General features: G+C 45.2%; 1 protein-coding gene across 7 annotated transcripts in view; it reads right to left on the bottom strand.

Annotated features, from left to right (window-relative positions):
- SEMA5A (semaphorin 5A) overlaps window positions 1–20,600 on the bottom strand; it is a 483,514-nt gene that overhangs the window by 393,336 nt on the left and 69,578 nt on the right. The gene's annotated exons all lie outside the window — the stretch shown is intronic.

Here is a 20,600-nt window from a genome sequence, read left to right as displayed (position 1 = left end):
CTCAAAAACAAATAAAACCATATTTTTTTTTTTTAATTAGAAATGTCTCCCAGAAAGCTATTGATGGGCCCTGTTTCAGAGAGAATGGAAGGTAGTCCCCAGGATACCGGCCTCCACATGTTCATGTCCTTGCATGATGCCCCTCCCTAAGGGTAAGTGGGACCTGTGACTTGGTTCTATCAATGGAATACAGCAAAAGTGACAAGATATGAGTGATTACACAATTATATTATACAAGGTTTCAATACCCGCCTTCCGGAGATTCCTCCTCCCCAGCTGGCTTTGAAAAAGCCAACAGCCATGCTGGAGAAGTCCACACGAGAAGGAGGTGCAGGAAACCTCCAGCAAGAAAATAAAGCCCTCGGTCCTGCAACTACAAGGAAATGAATTCTGCCAACAACCCAAGTGAACCTAGAGGCATATCCTTACCCAGTCAAGCCTTCAGATGAAACCCCAACCCCAGGCAACTGCCCTTGATTGCAGCAGTACAGAGAACCCAGCTAACCCATATCCAGACCCCATACCCACAGACCCAGTGACATAATAATAAATGTGTGCTCTCTTAAGTCACGAAGTTTGTTGTAATCTTTTAATATATTAATAGATAAGTCATACAGATCATTAAAACTCAAGCTGTTTATATAATGACACAAGTAATTTAATTTAAAATAAGCTTAGAGGCACCTGGGTGGGTCAGTCGGTTAAGCAACCGACTTTGGCTCAGGGCAGGTCGTGATCTCATGGTCTGTGAGTTTGAGCCCCACGTCGGGTTCTGTGCTGACGGCTCGGAGCCTGGAGTCTGCTTCAGATTGTGTCTCCCTCTCTCTCTGCCCCTCCCTGACTTGCACCCTTTCTCTCTCAAAAATAAAATTAAAATATTAACAAAAATTTTAATAAGCTTATATAATAGTTTATTCAATGGAACTTGTATATCATAAACTATATGTGTGTATATATATATATATATGTATATATATATATATATATATATACATACACACACACACACACATATATATATTAAATGCCCGACTTTAGTAAGACTATTTTTAACTATAATATAAAATGAAGCATTACAGATGGCTCATTCGCATTTTCTGTTCACTATTCTGTGGTTCTCCAGATAGCAAGGCTTTAATCAAATAAGAGGAAGAAAGTTGCCTAAGATCAAAATATCCACATTTGGTCATTAGTTACTAACCACGGATAGTTCAGTCGTTAATTGGCCTATAATTATTATAACGTGACCCATCAAATACTGTCAAAACTTATTTTCAAAATTCTGATACATCCTATAAATCATCCCTAGAACATGTATGAGGAGGTCGAGATTTTGATGTCAGCAATAGCATTAACTGAAGCATCTGGGTGTTTGAACAGGCAGGAGCAAGGTATTGGTAAATTGTGTTATGTTAGCAGCTCAGGGTTAGAAAAACTATCAACAAATTCACAAGACTACAGTTATAAAACCACGAATCCAGTTATCTGTATTTTACACAGAACAAAGCCGTTTATATTCAAGCAAACATCTCCCTATTTCAGCATATCCTACGGATTAAATATACTCCCAAACACGAAGCATTATGTAAAGGCAATAGTTAATTAGCGCCCCGTAAGAAAGTACCACAGATCGGGTGGCTTAAACAACAGGAATTTTTTTCTCACTGTTAAGGAGGCTAGGATTCCAAGATCAACTAAGGTCCCTGGTGAGAATGCTCTTCCTGACTTACAGAGGAGGCCACCTTCTTGCTCTCTGGTGTCTCTTCTTACAAAGCCACTAACCCATCATGAAGGGATCTTACCCTCATCACCTCCCAAAAGCCCCACCTTCAGATATCATCACATTAGGAGTTAGGGCTTCAACGTATAATTTGGGGAGGACACAAATCAATCCCTAGCAATACATATCAAACTATTTTTTAAAAGCGTAATTATGAGTTACTTTAAGCATGATTGGTATGTTTACATAAATGAATTCTGTCTTCCATCAAAAATTCTAAAAATGCATGCCATATAGTATGTTACACATCCAAGTAGGAATATTTTCCTACGTGTACAGAGCAAAATGTTTTCAATCACATCTCCATTTTGGGGGCAGGGGGGAAATGTTTTCCTCATCTTGACATGTTTATCAATTTGAAACAGAACCAAATGTTCCAAGTTTATATTTTCTGGCTCCTAGAAATGATAGAGTTCTTTTGTTTCATAAAATTCATTCTGCTTTTGTCACTGAAAGTACACAACATAAGCAAATGAAAATAAATATAGTTAAGCCTTAAACAACACGGGGACTGGAGTGCCAACCCTGCCCCACCCCCAACAGCACAGCTGAAAATCCATATATAGCTTTCGATTCCCAAAAACTTAGCCACCAATAACCTCTGTTGACCAGAAGCCTGACTGATAATATGAACAATGAACATATTTTGTATGTTACATGTATCAGATACTTTAATCTTACATTAAAGAAAGCTAGAGAAAAGAAAATATTCCTAAGAAAATCACAAGGAAGGGAAAAGACGTGTAAAGGTCTGCACGTTAAGTGGACCCTCACAGTTCAAACCCACACTGTTCAAGGACCAACCACCCTATATTCAAGCCTTATATTCCTCTACTGATAAGAAACCAATAAGCCTTTGTAATCATGTTTTGAAAAATTTTAGCTTGGGGCGCCTGGGTGGCGCAGTCGGTTAAGTGTCCGACTTCAGCCAGGTCACGATCTCGCGGTGCGTGAGTTCGAGCCCCGCGTCGGGCTCTGGGCTGATGGCTCAGAGCCTGGAGCCTGTTTCCGATTCTGTGTCTCCCTCTCTCTCTGCCCCTCCCCCGTTCATGCTCTGTCTCTCTCTGTCGCAAAAATAAATAAACGTTGAAAAAAAAATTAAAAAAAAAAAAAAAGAAAAGAAAAATTTTAGCTTATTTATTGCTTTAAGACTTAAATTTGATTGCTTTCTACTATCTATTTTGCTATTCTCATAAAGAGTACGCTACAAATTACTCCTTCTATTTGCTGTCTTATATTTCCCTGAACTTTACTAAACAAGTAGCATTACGGCTTCTCTTTGGATCGCACCCCAAAGATGACTACATCATTTATTAACAGCATTTAGGAAAATGTTTATGTCTTTAGTCATGGGCATCTCCCATCTATGCCATGCATTTAACATAGAAATTTCCTAGCACAGAAATGATATTTAAAAACTCTTGGGGCGCCTGGGTGGCGCAGTCGGTTGAGCGTCCGACTTCAGGCAGGTCACGATCTCTCGGTCTGTGAGTTCAAGCCCCGCGTCAGGCTCTGGGCTGATGGCTCAGAGCCTGGAGCCTGTTTCCGATTCTGTGTCTCCCTCTCTCTCTGCCCCTCCCCCGTTCATGCTCTGTCTCTCTCTGTCCCAAAAATAAATAAACGTTGAAAAAAAAAAAAAAACACCTCTTAAGGGAGGGGTGCTTGGGTGGCTCAGTTGGTTGAGTGTCTGACTCTTGGTTTCAGCTCAGGTCATGATCCCAGGGTTGTGGGATGGAGTCCTGCATCGGGTTCCAGGGTGTGCATGGAGCCTGCTTAAGGCTCTTGGGGTGCCTGGGTGACTCAGTCTGGCTCAAGTCACAATCTCATGGCTCATGAGTTCAAGCCCCGCATTGGGCTATCTGCTGTCAGCACAGAGCCTGCTTGGGATCCTCTGTCTCTGTCTCTCTCTGCCCCTCCCCTGCTTGCTCCCTGTCTCTCTCTCTCTCTAATCAAATTAATTAATTAATTAATTAAACCCCTCATGGATGGGAGAATCAGGTTATGGAACTATTTGGGCGAATCAGGAAGAGCTCAATTAATGATGGGAAGGCCAAATCCTAAATGTTATTTCAAACTACCATTCTCCTTAAGGCTCATACAGAGAATGCTCATTCAGTATTCCAGAGTGTCCCAGAGGCATGGAAGAAACAAAGGTTATCACTTAGACAAAGCAAAGGTAAGGACCCCGGGCCGGCTTAGCAGACACAGAATGGGATCACCTACAACAGTTGCACTCGGCCGCATGAAAACCTCAGCTTAGCCCCGTTACGACGAAGCGCCCCAGTAAAGCGAGATCTGTAATTGGAAATTGAAAAAGCAATTCTTAGCTGCCAGCTAATGGTGGACCCAACAGTACAAAGGCACGGAGAATAACGCTCTTCCAAGTAAACATCCATAATCACCTGGTTTTCACAGTAGAGTCAACGGCAGATCATCAATACCAGCTCAGAAACGCCACCACAATATCATTCTATCCCACCCTGCTACCGCCCTGCCTTGAAAGATACACCTGTACAAAGTGGTGTTAGTTACAGACACTTAACTGCATGACTATACGTGGGGGATACCGTGGTGGTGCAGACTTTCATGGACTGCCTTTTTTTTCAATTTACGAAAAGATAAGTGCAGTCCCAATAGCTGAGTGTGCTTACATGCACACACACATACACACCTGCATGTGATACTCAAATGCTTGGCATCTGCCACTCTATGTGCTAGAAAGTGACTTCCCTTCCATCCTATGATCTCCAAATTAGACTAACCAGGAAACCAAAGACCAAAAACAAAACAAAACAAAACAAAACAAAACAACACAACATACTGGGACTACAACACCATTTAAAATCACACACACACAAATGTTTTTATCATTCCTTTACAGATTCCCATTGTTATGATGGTTGCATTGCTACATATAATCTCGGCTTAAAGACTAGAGGCTGCTGGGGCGCCTGGGTGGCTCAGTTGGTTAAGGGTCTGATTTTGGCTCAGGTCATGATCTCACCGCTCGTGAGTTCAAGCCCCACATCAGGCTCTGTACTGACAGCTTGGAGCCTGGAGCCTGCTTCAGATTCTGTGTCTCCCTCTCTCTCTGCCCTTCCCCTGCTCACGCTCTCTCTCTCTCTCTCTCTCTCTCTCTCTCTCTCTCTCTCTCCAAAATAAATCAACATTAAAGCTAAATATATTAAAAAAAAAAAAAAAAAAAGACTAGAAGCTGCTGTGACCAGCTTCACCTGCCTGACATTCCCCTACTCTAGTGCTGGGAGCATCTGTGCCCCAAGCCTCACAACTAATGTACGGTAAACTGTCCGAGTAACAACAAGGATGCACCTTACATCTGAGCTCTCACAAAGACTCCTATTGTGGGGAACTCTCCTAATTTATTTTAAACAAGACAGTCTTATCCGGGAAAGATGTGGCCTGAAAAAAAAGCAGAGAAAGGATCTCAAAGACGAAGCAAGGCTTCTGATAAAACCAACATTAAAAGCTCATTGAAACAACCAAAGGAAAGAGGGAGATTTGAGGATATACTGCTTTGGAAAGATTTGCTTTATTTAGATACAGAAGAAAACAAAACCACACATAAACTTACGTTATTGCCTAAATAGTAAAGGTTGTCAACAGCCCCTTGGGGAAAGGGCAAGAGGGCAGGACAATATGATTAATAATAAAGCATGACTTTCCTAGCAAGTTAGGCTGGGTTTTGTTTTGTTTTGTTTTTTCTAAATTTAGCCCATTGCAATCATTCTGTAAAGAAAGATCGTTTATCCTGGGCATGAAGTAAACACAGTAGAGCTGCTATAAAAATAAAGCCACCAGAATCCAAACCATAAAAAAAAAAAAAAAAAAAAAGAAAAACTCTGGGGCTAAAAACGGATACTCTCATTTTGCCTTCAAAATTATACGTTCAGCAGGTGCTCTGAGCCACCAAGGCCTCAGCTGCCAGTGCGGCCCTCCTCTGTCCCAAAGCGTCTTGCCCTCCTTCACCGGAGCTGCGCCACAGGAAATGGCAACATATACTTAATGCGCAGGTAGTAGATGCTGAGACCGCCAAGGTCATTCCAAACCAACAGATGTAACCATCAAACCCGCACTGAGACACGGTCCCCACACAGCTGGGTTTGGAAAAGCGGTGCCCTCACTCCCCTCCCCTCTCCCCAGAACGAGTTTGCACTGAGTGCATCCTGTGACTTTGTTTTATGTTGTTGTTACTGGTTGATTAGCGATGCTACGGCAGGTTTTATCAACACTGGCAGCACCGACCTTTGGGGCCCGCTAATCTTCTGTTGTGGGGGCTGCCTGGGCACCGCAGGGTGATTAGCGGAGTCGCTGGCCCAAGTCTGAGAGCCTGTGACACCCAGCACTGCCCCCCAACCTGTGAAAACAAAAATGTCTTTAGACACGGTCAAATGTCCCCTGGGAAGCAAGACTGCCCCTGGTTGAGTCGCTAGCCTGGATCCACGCAGTGGTATAACTTTCAAAATGGAAGCATTGGAAAGTATAGGGTAAACCCACATGCTACCCTTAAACTCTCTCGGAGATCAAGAGTTACATGAAAAGAGGCAGGGGCCCGAACAGTGTCTAAGCCCCCCTCTCTTCTAAAGAGTATATTCCCAACTGCTCCGAAAATCTCTGGAAAGGAACAGAAGACCCAGTTCATCGTGCTTGCCTCAGCAGAGGGATTATCATTTATACTTTTCTACTGTTTGCATTGTTTGCTACATGCATGAACGCCTTTTCAATCACTTTTGAAATCATTTTAATAACTTTAATATGCTTAAAAGTCTAGCATTCAATAGGTTCTGCCCCCCTCAAAAAAAAAAAAAAACAAACCCTAGGATTGTTCTTTCCCTTGCTTTATTCCATAGTCAATTTGGAGTTTAAATGGGGCTCTCCAAACCATTTGAACCTCCCAAGCTTCCACTGGGGGAGTTGGACCCAAGAACTCAATGGCATCGGGCCACCAGCAGCCTCAGTCCGGTGGAAATCAGGAGAAAATACAGGGCAGTGCTGTAAGCCCCCATGAATGATTGCTTGTGTGTGGTCATTTTAGCCCTGAAACAAGATCGTCCGGACTAATGCACTCAGGCCTCATTTCAAACGGATGCTGCTGGCAAGTCCTACCCGTTGTTCTGCAGTCACCCGTGACCAGAGGTTTGCTGTGTCTTGTCTGCGTACAACAGTCTGGGGGGCAGGGGGGTCCACACTGCACATTTCCTAATATTCTCCAAAAAACTGTCATTGCATTCTTAGTCTCAGGACTACCAGGCCCACCATCTCTAAAGCTTTATGACCTGAGGTCATTTGGTTCTGCCTTCTGGCTCCCCATCCGAATCGCTATGGAAACGTCAAAATGTCCAAGAAACATCAAAGGGTCCCGGGTCCCTCTGGACCCGCTGAATGAGAATCCCCAGGTTGGGGCTTCAGAGTCTCGGGTTTCACAAGTTGCCAGGTGATTCCCATGAAACTTTCTGCTTATTGGTGAATTTCTTTGATTTGGGGGTTAAAATCAGAATCTTATATAAAATACAAGGCCTTTCCCAGGGGCTAAAATCTGATAATTTTCCCAAAAGTCTCCAAGTATCAATCTTGAAACAGGTGGGAGAAATTTACTCATCAAAAAAGGGGTGTTTCAGGGCACCCGCGTGGCTCAGTTGGCTTAGCGTCCGACTCTGGATTTCGGCCCAGGTCATGATCTCCCAGTTCATGGGATCGAGCTCCACGTCGGGCTCTGTGCTGACAGCGCAAAGCCTGCTTGAGATTCTCTGTCCTCTCTCTCTGCCCCTCCCCTGCTCAATCTCTCTCAAAATAAATAAATAAACTTCAAAAAGGGGTGGGGTGTTTCAACTACCCATTACGTGCCAAGGTATACTCTATATACTCAATTATAATCCATGAAGCTGACTGCTATGGAGATATTTAATTACTTTATCCCATTTGGGGTCCTTGGGCAGAAGAACCAGTCATTGCCTGAAGTGCTAAGGTGAAAGGTTCCGGAAGCGTGAAGAAGAGCATTGAAGACAGTGGAGTGGGAACAAGAACCTGCAACAGCTTCCGTGAGAAGCTCAGTGTGGCTTCAATGCCCAGGACCCTAGAGGGTCAAAGATGAAGTGACAAGTTACAGTGGCTCCAGGCCATTGATCAAGAAGTCTTTACCTTTCCTCTTGCATTTACCACACTGTGGGCCTATTTCTTCCTTATCCAGGCACTCTCCTTAGAGCATTTACTTTAGAAAACTTACCATTGTGAATTCCTCCTCTGACACTTTGAGATACAAGTCTTTTCCCAGCGTCTTGCCAGTTTTATAACCCAGGGTGGGTTTTCTCAAGGACCTGGGAGCCACCCCTTGAAAATGTAATCAAGGAAGATAGGGCTCCTGTCTCCTAGTCTCTGTGGGAGGAGGGAGCCGTTCTCTGATAAGCACCAATTAGCAAACACAGATGGCCCAATCCCACTGACCAGCCCCCTCCGCCAACACCCTGCAGTATTTTCCCGCTAGCTCACCCCAGCGCTTCAAACACTTCTACTGCTTTGTTGGAGCGGAAGTGAATTCAATCTCTCTCTTGACCCCTATTGCAATAGTCTTGACCCCTAAAGTCTTACTTAACTCTTGAGCTTCTCCAGGCCAGTCGTCCCTTGACATTGTTGAAAGGACTTGCACCTAAGAAAAGTCTGTTTCTTACTTTATCTCAAGGGCAATGGGAAAGCAGTGAGATCTGAGAGCTCAGGATGAGTGGCTGTGTACAGACAGAACCTGGCTACCAGAGTGGAGACCACCTGGAAACTGGGATTAAACCAGTAAGAGAAGTCATGGGGCCAGTGAAAAAATTGTGCCTCGGGTTATCGATGTGTTTAAAGAGCATGGCCAGAATATTTGGAGTTGGGGGGGCGGTATTTATGAGACAGAATTTGGCAGCTAACTATCAGAAAAGTACGTGAAAGAAAGGGGGGCATTTAGAATGATTCCGAGATTTCTAGCTTGGGAAAGTAAGTGAAAGTATTTATAGACAGAGATAAGGAAATCCAATTACCAAAGAGTCATTAAATGAATACAATCTGTTCTTATGTTACGATAAAGTGCTTATTTTCAATATTTATCATAAATATTTCAGAGTTAATGATCTGGGATTGGTCTCACCTGGGTAGATGGCTGATTCTTCTCATTCCTCCTCTTCCCACTCAGCATTAAATAAATTGGCATCCACCCCCGACAAGCATTTCTAAAATACTCTTCAAAGTCACTGCCAAGAGGGAGACTGTGTTTTCAGATCGCTGTGTCTCAGATTTATCACACAAGTGGGCAGATGTGAGGAGAAAGGAGAATGAGGTTTGGCAGACACAGTGCAGAGGTGTGTTTCACTGTTCTCAGTGAGCACCAAAGACAACAGGCAAAGGCATCCTCATCGGCGACGGTCCGCACCCAGCCCCTCCGCAGACGCCGAGTCTCATACTTTCCATCTCATGAGCCACATGCACAAGAGGACCCTGACGCCACCAACGGGGAAACGCGGCGCGCGGACTGTCCTGCGACCACACGAGCATTCGCCCGTTCCCGGAGGATGACTCTGGGCACTTTCCACTTCCACGGGTGGGAGCTTTAGAGTGCTGGCTGAGCGAGGCCAAGGTTCTATTCGGCCACGCAACTTGACAGAACTTCACAAGGAGCAGAGCGGTCACGTGTGGGAAAAGCGTGTTTCCCGGCACAGACTGGGGGGCTGTGAGCCTGGGTGGCTTTCCTCCTTGACAGAACTGGGTAAATATGAGCCAGCAGCCTCTGAGCCAGAATCAAGCCAAGGCAGGTAGCGGCCGATCCGTGCCTGGGGGTGGGAGCCAAGGTGGGCGGAGAGGTCCAGGCAGGTCTGAGCCCGACCGGCACAGCGTGGGTCTGGCGTCGTGCCTGCGGGAGGCTGGATCCTTGTACCGAATTACTAAATGCTACAAATAGGGGAACGGTGCCGAGGAAGGTTTTAAGGGTTTATTAGCAGCAACACCAGTCAGGGCACTAAAACTTCAAAGCCCTTTTACTAACGGAGTCCAACTAATCCTAACAACACCCTAGTGAGCTAGGTAAGCAAATAAGCATTATGACCCGCATTTTATGGTTAGCAGAGAGGTAAGAAGCTTTTTTGCTCCCAGCTACGGGAAGTTCAGGGTTACTCACGTCCCTGGAACCACCGAGTCCAGATTCGAAACAGCAGGCTGGCCCTCGATCCACTGACTCATGCTATTGCTTAAAACCCAGGGAGGGTCAGCGAAGGAGTCTTTCATTACTCGGAGTGAAACGTGTCATTAGATTTTATTTAAAATAAAGGAGCAGACATTGTTTTCTGCTGTAGCTTTAATAACAGTAAATGACAGTAATTCGGCCAAATTAGAAAGGTCTGACTTGGGATGCTGGCTGGCCCTTGCACTCTTGGGATGAAGACTATCATTTTGCCAAACATCATCCAGCGTTGGGTCTCCTACCTGACGTTCTCCCGCTTTCCATGGCAACCTGAAAAGTTTAGCTACGGAAACTGAACACTCTTTCGTGCGTTTTTAAAATCCTCCTTTAAATAAATTACAATATTTTTCGGAATATGTACCATAACAAATTCTGGGAAATACAAAAAAGTAAAAAGAAAATAAGAATAGTGATTTCTCGGGGCGCCTGGGTGGCGCAGTCGGTTAAGCATCCGACTTCAGCTCAGGTCACGATCTCGCGGTCCGTGAGTTCGAGCCCCATGTCAGGCTCTGGGCGGATGGCTCGGAGCCTGGAGCCTGTTTCCGATTCTGTGTCTCCCTCTCTCTCTGCCCCTACCCCATTCATGCTCTGTCTCTCTCTCTGTCCCAAAAATAAATAAAAACGTTGAAAAAAATTTAAAAAAAAAAAAAAAAAAAAAAGAATAGTGATTTCTCAGTGGTGGATGTAAATGATTCCCGGTAACCTTTGGAAGTACGTGCTACCTGTGAATTTTCATGCATATAAATAGGTTTCTATGACACAGATGTGGGGTTACTCTACCTACTTTCACCCAATTCCATCACATCCACCCATCACACCCCTAAATCTACATGAAAGTTGATGTGGGTGCTTGAGGACGAACCAGTTATGGGATGGAAAAACAGCTGGGATGATTTCTTTTTGTTGTTGTTGTTGTTTATTTTATTTTTCTGAGAGAGAGAGACAGAGAGACAGAGTGCGAGTCAGGGAGGGGCAGAGAGAGAGGGAGACACAGAATCCTAAGCCAGGCTCCAGGCTCCGAGCTGTCAGCACAGAGCCCGACACGGGGCTCGAACCCACAAACCCCAAGATCATGACCTGCAAAGTTGGCTGTTTAACCGACTGAGCCACCCAGGGGCCCCTGGGATTATTCCTCGATTCCTTCACGACTGCATTTGTGGCTTTCCCTGGAGAAATGCCCGGCTGGACACCTGGAGGGAAATCTAAAGTCTAGCCAGGGGAAGATGCACAGAGACAGAACAGATTTCCTCAGGCTCCATGTGCACAGCTACCCTCCCAAGGTTTCTATATCACTGAGGGAGGGAAAGAGGGAGAGGACAGTGTGGCCTCTACCCCCCCCCCCCCCAGTCCATAACCACCAGAAAGATTGGCAATGCTTCAGTCTCAAAGTAAATAACAATCGGAACGCTTGATTTAGAACTAGCTAGGACTTTAGAAAATTCAAAACGATTGTTGACAAAGTAACAGATCTCTGGGTCATTAGAGTAACAAGCAAGAGGAAGCCTGGGTGGCTCAGTTGGTTAAGCATCTGACTTCGGCTCTGGTCATGATCTCACGGTCTGTGGGTTCGAGCCCCGCATTGGGCTTTGTCCTGACAGCTCAGAGCCTGCAGCCTGCTTCAGGTTCTGTGTCTCCCTCTCTCTCTCTGCCCTTCCCTTGCTCATGCCCTGTCTCTCTCTGTTTCAAAAAGAAATAAACATTAAAAAAAAAAATTTTAGAGAATAATAAGAGAGATTTTTTTTGTAAATGTCCAAACCATGCACCATAACTAAATTTTGTTAGTCATGTGTATAACACGGAATAACCGTTGCCATTAACCATTTTCTCAACCAGAAAGTCTGTATGTATTTCCTTTACTAAGAGTAATGAAATATTTACCTGAATGTTATAGTCACAAGCAAACTCAGTTACTCAAAATTAAATGTTCTGTGGTACATTTTCACTTCCAACTTTGCTTGAAGGAAAAATCCAGAAAATTGGAAAAAAGTAACAACTTGCTAGGCTGTGGAGCTCTTTACAGTACAAGACGCATAAAGAAATTGTTAAGAGTAGAGATATACATGTTTAATTTTTTTTTTCAATGTTTATTTATTTTTGGGACAGAGAGAGACAGAGCATGAACGAGGGAGGGGCAGAGAGAGAGGGAGACACAGAATCGGAAGCAGGCTCCAGGCTCTGAGCCATCAGCCCAGAGCCCGACGCGGGGCTCAAACTCACGGACCGCGAGATCGTGACCTGGCTGAAGTTGGACGCCTAACCGACTGAGCCACCCAGGCGCCCCTAATTTTTTTTTTTAAGCAATCAACTCACTGACTTTGTCTCTCAAAATACATACAGCATGTCATATGTTTTCTAAAGGCGTCTGTCCTTTGGGAAATTTTTCTCTTGCTTTTTCTCTAAAAGCTTGGCAGTGTTTGGTTTTGTTTTTGCTTTTTGTTTTTCTTCTATCTGCCTCTTGACACTTTTGAGCACAGAAAAGACAACACAGAGTGCTCTGGAAGAGGTTTTTTTTTTTGTTTTCATTTCTGTTCTTTTATGGCACCCCGATAGCATGACGTGACTCTGGAAATCAATTCTGTGCTGTGCGAACAGGTATAAAATGAAAAGTTCCTGCCCTGTGTTCAGAAAACTGTGTTAGTTCTCTTGCAGCCGTCTTGCATCCTCCCCTGTGTCATTGTACAGGCACAGAAATAATCCCCAGCACGGTCTGGGGCAACAGCCAAAGGGAATTGTCTAAAACAGCAGATCCCTGGTGGGAGAAGAGGCTTGGGAGGTGATGAGGAAAGCAGCAATCAATCAATAAAATATAAAAGCCTGCACATGAATTCGTGCTTACTTACAGATACATACTTAATGTATGTTTCCATAGGTCTTTTTGTCTTCCTTATATAATCTGCTCATACCCACTGCAGAAAATTTATAAAAATACGCAAAAGAAAAAAAAAATCATTCATAATCTGACTCCCAAGAGATGATCACCATAATCATTTTCACACATTTCGTTCTGGCCTCTTAACCTATTCACAGTTATTTTTTAGAAATATATAGAAGATACATATAAAATACACGAATTTACACAGAACGGTTGTTTACTAAAGAAGATATATAGATAAGACACAATTCCATACATAGAGTAAAATCTGTGAATAGCAGGGTTTTTAGCAACTGCATAATGGCTCATGTTTTTTATGCGATATTATTCATTCGTTTCCTTAAAGCTAACCAGTTCTTTGCTCCATATTTTAAATTGTTCACTTTTTATGTTTTTTTTTTTTTTCCCGTCCATTCCCATACTTAGCAAGCATGATAAAAGTCAGCAGGGAATAGAACTACCAGGTCACCTAGTCGTGAATGATTTAAAGTAATAATAAACAGAACCTCAAAACTCTATTTGTAAGTAACAATTTTGCCAGCAAACTATACACCTTTAATTAATACAACTCAGTGGCTGAATATGGAAATCAGCAGTAAGAATGAAGAATGCTCATGGACCAGTAGGCCCAGTGAGGACCAGTAAAACATCAGGGGGCCACGTCCTGGCTTTTGACTCTCGGGGGACAGACACTAGAGGACCAGACTGCCAAGATCAAATAGCCAGGTCAAGAAAGCGAGCAGACAAGTCATTAAGATTTGACCCTGAAACTGGGGCCAAACTTACAGTGCAGTATATAAACCGGGGAGAGAGGGTAAGAGGGTGAGAACAGAGAAGAAGACAGAAAATAGGAGAAGAGGAAGGAGGGAGAGGGTGTGGGGAAAGCATGAAAGCGGGATGAAGCCAGCCACGGGGGGTGAGCTGGGGCACGTGGTAAGTATGGGACGTGCTGGGCCGGCCTGGGACACCCACAGACACCCCCGCCTGGACAGCTGGCAAGGGACAAGGTCATGAGCATCTGCCTACGGGTCCCCAGGACTCGACAGCCAGGGAGTGGAGAGGTGATACATTCTCATGGCCTGAGAGTAGGAGGTCAGATTAGAGGGCAGGAGCCCAGACGCTGGAAGCTGGAACAGCACAGCCAGGAATCGGGGATCAAACGACAGAGTGACAAACCCATCAGTGACACCAAGGAGTCCACAGGTGCTGGTGAAAAGCAGAGGCATTTTCCATAAACAGGCGATTGTTGATTAGGCAGCATGCAACATATGTACCACGGACATCTGCCCTCAAAAAAAAAAAAAAAAATAGTAATAATACGCCAAAGAGCTCAAACACTAGAAAACCAGTGAGTGTGATAAAGCAGGTGCTAATAAAAAGCTGTGGACGTTGAGACAAAGAAGGCGTCTCTCCCAAGTGAAGAGTCCGGCCCCTCGGGGCTGACTCCCATGGGTCAGATGCCGTGAGCAGAAGTGACTTTCCACGGAGTCAGGGCAGCTCAGGGAAGGCCACTCTTGCACGCCGGGCTGAGGCCAAGTTCGGAAGCGGTGCCACAGCAGGGCTGGGCCTGAGGGCAAGGTTAAACCAAAGCGTCTGTTGGCAAAGGGGTTCAGGGGCACAAGCCAGACAAACGAGGCCACCAGCTGTGACAGACACGAATCAAAGGCAAGGACGGACCTTCCCACCAGGAAACAGGAGTCTGATGATGGAGTATGAGGCCAAGTCTGAGAAGAACAGTCACTTTTTTTTTCTTAAAGGTTCTGGTATTTCCTCTGAAAGTATCTATGTGTGTTTAAAAGATGTATCTACTGGGATGCCTGGGTAGCCCAGTCAGTTGAGACTCAGACTCTTGATTTTGGTGCAGATCATGAGCCCCGGGTCGTGGGATCAAGCCCCGTGTCAGGCTCTGTGCTGCGTACGGAGCCTGCTTGAGATTCTCTCTCTCTCTCTCTCTCTCTCTCTCTCTCTCTCTCTCTCTCCCTCTGCTGCTCTCCCCTGCTTGCACCTGCTCGAGTTCTCTCTCCCTCTCTCCCTCTGTCTCTCTCTAAAAAATAAACTTAAGGGCACCTGAGTGGGCCAACCAGTTAAGCACCAGACTTCAGTTCAGGTCATGATCTCATGGTTCACGGGTTCGAGTCCCGTGTTGGGTTCTGTGCTGACAGCTCAGAGACTGGAGCCTGCTTCAGATTCTGTGTCTCCCTCTCTCTCTGTCCCTCACCCCGCTCACACTCTGTCTCTTCTCTCAAAAATAATAAACATTAAAAAAAAGTTTTAATAAAATTAAAAAATTAAAAAATAGCACCTGGGTGGTTCAGTCAGTTAAGCATCCAACCTCAGCTCAGGACGTGATCTCGAGGTTCATGAGTTTGAGCCCTGCTTTGGGCTCTGCGCTGACAGTGTGGAATCAGCTTGGGATTCTCTCTCTCTCCCTGTCTCTCTGCCCCTCCTCCACCTGCACTTTCTCTCTCAAAATAACAAACTTAAAATTTTTAATTTAATTGCATTTAAAATTTAAGAAAAGATGTGTCTACTTGCTAAGTAATTAGGAAAGGAATATCCACCACGTGCAAGGAGAGGAATTAATTCTCCCCTACCTCCAAGTTAACTGGGATTAATAACCCTTTATCTCAGGACCGTTTCCATTATCGGGAGAGAAATGCCTACTCCCCTCTGCGCCCTTTAATGCCATCCAGCCCTGCCTTCCTGCCCCTCCTCCGTTCTGGCCACCTCTCCCAGGCCACTGGATTCTGAAACACTGCAAGCCTTGTCCTCTCTCTGGGATCTCACATAGTGGCACGCTCCCTCCTTCTTGTCCGGTTCGTCCCTTTTTATTCTTCAAGGCCACTTGAAAAGTCATCTCGGTTTTAAGATCATTCAAGTCTTTGTTACCTTCTCTGTTTTCTGTTTCCTCAACGAGTCTTTAAAAAAGAAAGGCCACATCGTTCTTACTTATCAAGAGATCCCCAGTGCCTGTCTCAGAGCAGACCCCCTGTGAACACGTTCTCCATGACGGCATCTCACACACGGAGAATGCATTTTGATGAAAAATGCAGCTTCTAAAATGACATTTCTTTTTCATAACACTCGAAACCATCGTCTTAGAACTATGCAAAAAGTAATACTCCTGCACAGTATCAAATGACTTTGTTCATATTTTAACCTGTCCTGAGCAACAAAGTAACTCAAGTCCCCAAAATGGGGTTAATCTGGCCAATGCTAGAGTGTTGTTATCGTTCGTTTAAGTTTATCTGGAAGCTACTCTGTAGCAAGAAAAATGTCTCATTCATATTTGTGTTATTCCTGCCGAGGAAGGCACCTGGCGATTCATAGGTGCTCAGTTAATGTGTTTTCCATTAAAAGATTTTTCATTTTAAATTAACATATGGTAGTTGTCGCTCAAAGTATAGGCTTGCAGAAAGTGAGAACACTTCCCTTCCATCCTCCAATACAATTCATCTCACAGAGGCAGCCGATGAGGACAGGTTGATGTATATTCTTTGATTTTCCACGCGCTTACGACCGAACATGCATATACACAAAGGGACTAGAGGCGCTGTTTCCTAACTCACTCAATATACTGTGGATAAGTCTGCGTATTTGCAAACATAGCTATGCTCCATGATTTTATTTAATCAGGTCTCTTCTTGTGGACACTTAGGTTTTCTCCACCATTAAAATTCAGAAAGCAATGAACATCCACCATTGCACCGTTAGGTGGGCATAAACACAGGATCAATTCCTAGAGGTGGGATCCCCAAGCCAATTACTATTAGATACGTCTTAAGCCACCAAATGGCTGTTATATACGTGACCCCTTGCACACCTTGGGGGTATCAATTTTTTTTTAACCTTTGCCAATCTGATAGGTGAAAACCAGTTGATGGTTTAAACCACCTTCACGACGACTGAGGCTAAAACAGCTTTTCATGCCATCAGCCGCCTTTTGTGTTTCTAAGTGAAGAAGACTCTCTGAGGCATCCATGCCAAGCAAGAGGCTAAGTACCTGAGAGGGAATCTGAAGATCCCTGCTCGGGAGGCTGTCCACGCGAAGCCCCAACCACCATCTTGAGTTGAACTGGCCTAACTCATCCCTAACCCGACCCAGGCTACTGGACAATACGCTTCGTTATTTAGTGCATGTTCATCATTTCCGCTGACATAACCCTCCATTACTGCTTGCCATGACCTTTAATAAGACCAGGGGCACCTGCGTGGCTCAGTCGGTTAAGTGTCCGACTCTTGATTTCAGCTCAGGTCATGATCTCACGGTTTGTGAGTTCGAGCCCCACATGGCACTCCGCGCAGACAGCACAGAGCCTGATGGGGATTGTCTCTCTCCCTCTCTCTTTGCCCTTCCTGCTCTCTCTCTGTCAAAAAAAAACAATAATAATAAATTTAAACATTTTTTTTTAAAGGCCAAATAAAAATGCCAGTTGTCATTAGGAAGTAACATAGCTACTCCCCCCAGTGGTGCAAAGGGAGGACACAGAACAGAGGTGCTACGCCAGGCTCTAGAGGGGCTGGACCCCTCTGCTGCTCATTCACTGTGAACGCAGGACACGCGGCTTCCCGTTCCTGAGCCTCAGCCTCCTCATCTGTAGTAACATTGACCCTGCAGAAATGCCGCGCGGATAGGGATAATGTAAGCGCGGCCCTCGCGCCTTCTCGCACATACAGCGCAAAAATGGAAATGGTTATTACTGCTGGCATGAGGCAGGGCGTCCACGCGAAGCTGTGAACACCCCTCTGCAGGGAGCATTTCTCACTTCACAGCAGGAATCCAGAAGGAATGGAATATCCACTCCCTGTCCCCACCGTGAATCACGACTACTATATCTAGCCATCTCAAGTGGCACTTCAGGTTGGGTGTCATCCTGGGGACGGCCGGTCCCCCACTGGCGCTACGTGCCCAGACCTGGACGGAACATTCACGCTCACGCACCTCATCACCCCCAGTGCCTGCCCCGCACAGAGTACGGCCTGTCTCACAAAACACCTCCTAAGCGAAAGAATGAATGGCGTGCCCACGGGGAAGCTCTCCCACCACGGCTCTTTTCCTTCCTCCTTCAGAATCTGTTTAAACCAAGGGTTCCCGTTGGGACGAGCACCGGGTGTTGTATGGAAACCAATTTGACAATAAATCTCATATTAAAAAATAATAATAATAATAAATAAATAAACTAAGGGTTCCCAACCAGAGCACCATAGACGTTTGGAGTCTGAGAATTCTCTGTTAGACGGAGTTCAGCATCCTTGTCCTCTAACCACTACACCCCACTATTACACACCTTCCCACCAAGCTGTGATAACTACATCAGAATCCAGGCGTTACCGAAAACCGAAACAAAACAAAAAAATCACCCCCAGTTACGAACAGCTGGTTTCGACTATAAGAAAACAGCCAAGTGTATTTCTGGAATCTACTTACTGCGTTCCTGATCCCAAAGCCGTTTTGAAAGCTGAGCGAATAATATAAGCCGTGAGTTAGCAAAGTAAGTCATCAGGGATCTTTACAACTGATCGGAAAATATTAACTGCCTGGGGCAAATCCATCATTAGCTGCTGCTGATCCGGAGGGGGACACCGCATTAATAATTCAATAAAGGAAAAGGCTGCAGGCAATAAAACCTTAGGGTTATTTATTTAGCCAATTAGATTCGTTTTCGGTGGCAACACGGCTTTTGTGAGTGTGAATAAACCATGTGTATTTTTCAGTTCATCAGGAAAACTGTACATCACAAATCTGCTCCTCTGCCCCTCAGCTGCAAGGTGTGAGAGAGGAGTGGTCCTCCAGCCCGCGGAGGAGGGAAGAACCATCTCATGAGTGCGCAGGCTCATAACTTACCTACCCACCTCGTGTGAAACAGACAGATGCACGACAAGTGTGTAAATTCACGTATTCAGCCCTCCGCTCCTTTCTAGCCTTCTATCCTCAATCCACGGCCAGACAGGGATGAGTCACACCAGGTAAAATTTAGATCCACTGGCTGGTAGACAGGCACAGTTCATTACCGTTTAGCGATGAGCAATCCTAACCATGAAGAGACTGAAAAATGCCGTAGGAAACATACATCCAGTAGAATAAATGCAAGATCGTTCCTGTTTATGCTTTGCTCACAGTTTAGGGTAAGTTTATGTTTTGCTCACAGATCCTTGAAGGGGACCTTTTTGGGGGGGAGGGAGGTATTTTGGCTTAGGTCACAATGTGAAATGTGTCCCTGTCACTCTCTGGTTGTCAATCCAGAATTATCTCTGAGCCCGACAGACCATGATGGGCAAATTGAAAATATCACTATGAAAAAGACTATCTATTTACGCCTACATAGTTCTGTTCATTGGGACAAACCACTGGAAATTCTGCAGATGTCTGCTTCAACTATTGGAGATTTAGAGATTTTTCTTTTTTTTTTTTTTTTGTCACTTACCTTAGCTTTTCCATTTCTAATCTATATTTCACTTCCTTTTCCCTTTCTCTCTCTCCTGACCTCTTTTTTGATTCCACTCATTTGTTTAGAGGCCAGATTTCATAATAACAGAGGTGTGCATGCTCTAAGGTTCCAGAAGGCCAGATGTTTACAGAAACCGGGGGCTCACTGAAAGGCCACAGACCAGGCTCCAATGAGGAGACGTCTTTGATCGCTGACTGGCGCTCCCATCTAAACAAAGAGCATGGCCCTGCACAACCCCCACCCCACCCTTGTGAAGGAGTCCTAATGCAGACATATCCATTTCAGCCTCCCTGGGGACGAGGGTCAGTCAAATGCCCCTGATAAAGGCGCAACATGGAAAACCTATCTGCAAGCCATTTTGTTTCACTGAAATTGAACTGATGCTTCAGTAAGCAAAACATAGAGCCTCTGCCCCTCCCGAAATTTCACTGACCCCCCCCAAAATTAGCTTTGTCAACCCAAACATCCTTTGCCTTCGTCCTTTCACGTGCTACGGTTGTGACGGCCACGGCCAGCGGCACACAGGCAGGTGCACATGACAAGTGCTGAACAGAGGCGGATGCTCCCTCCACTGTGGTCATGGATACCCCCGCCCGTGGAAGATCCGGACCAGCTTGCCACGTTATGACACATGGCACCTGGGAAAAACGTCTTAGCAACTCGACGCAATCACAGGGCCTCACGCCAGGGGAACTGGAGGTCCTCTAAGCTCACAAGGAAAGAACTCAGGGCACAGACATTTTGGTGTCGGAAAGAGAACGATCAAGAGCACAAGACGCTACCTGAAGTGGGGCTCCCTAGAGGTCAGCGTCCTGGATGAGAGGGAGGGAAGAGGAGAAAGAGCCCATCACGGCCGTCCGGTAATAAGCGACACGGACACTGGTCACTGGAAGGCCATGGGGGCATCCAGTGGTGCACCGGCCAGTGTTTAATGACCGGATTTCAGGAGAGCCGATGTCCACGATGCGCCCACCATAGCCTGCTTCATTCAGGCCACCGGAGGATGTCACTGAACACAGAAATGGAAAGAGACACACACAGTGGGCAGGGGCCCTGAGACCCACTTCCCTTGTTTGGCGATTTGCTCCATAAGGGGCTTCGCCTGGGCTTCAACGGGCTTATGATGATCATTTATTCTAGGGAATTAAATGGAGCCTCTTTCCTTTATCTCTCTCCATTTACCTTTGTAAAATTCTTAGGAATTTAAAAATTCATGAAGAGCACACATTCGCTTAAATCCCAGCTTCAAAGGACTGTTCATTATTTTTCCTGTTG

Source organism: Felis catus, chromosome A1 (assembly GCF_018350175.1).
Source record: "Felis catus isolate Fca126 chromosome A1, F.catus_Fca126_mat1.0, whole genome shotgun sequence".
Taxonomy (NCBI): Eukaryota; Metazoa; Chordata; class Mammalia; order Carnivora; family Felidae; genus Felis; species Felis catus.
Note: the sequence above shows the minus strand (reverse complement) of the source record. Positions and strands in the feature narration are given on the sequence as shown.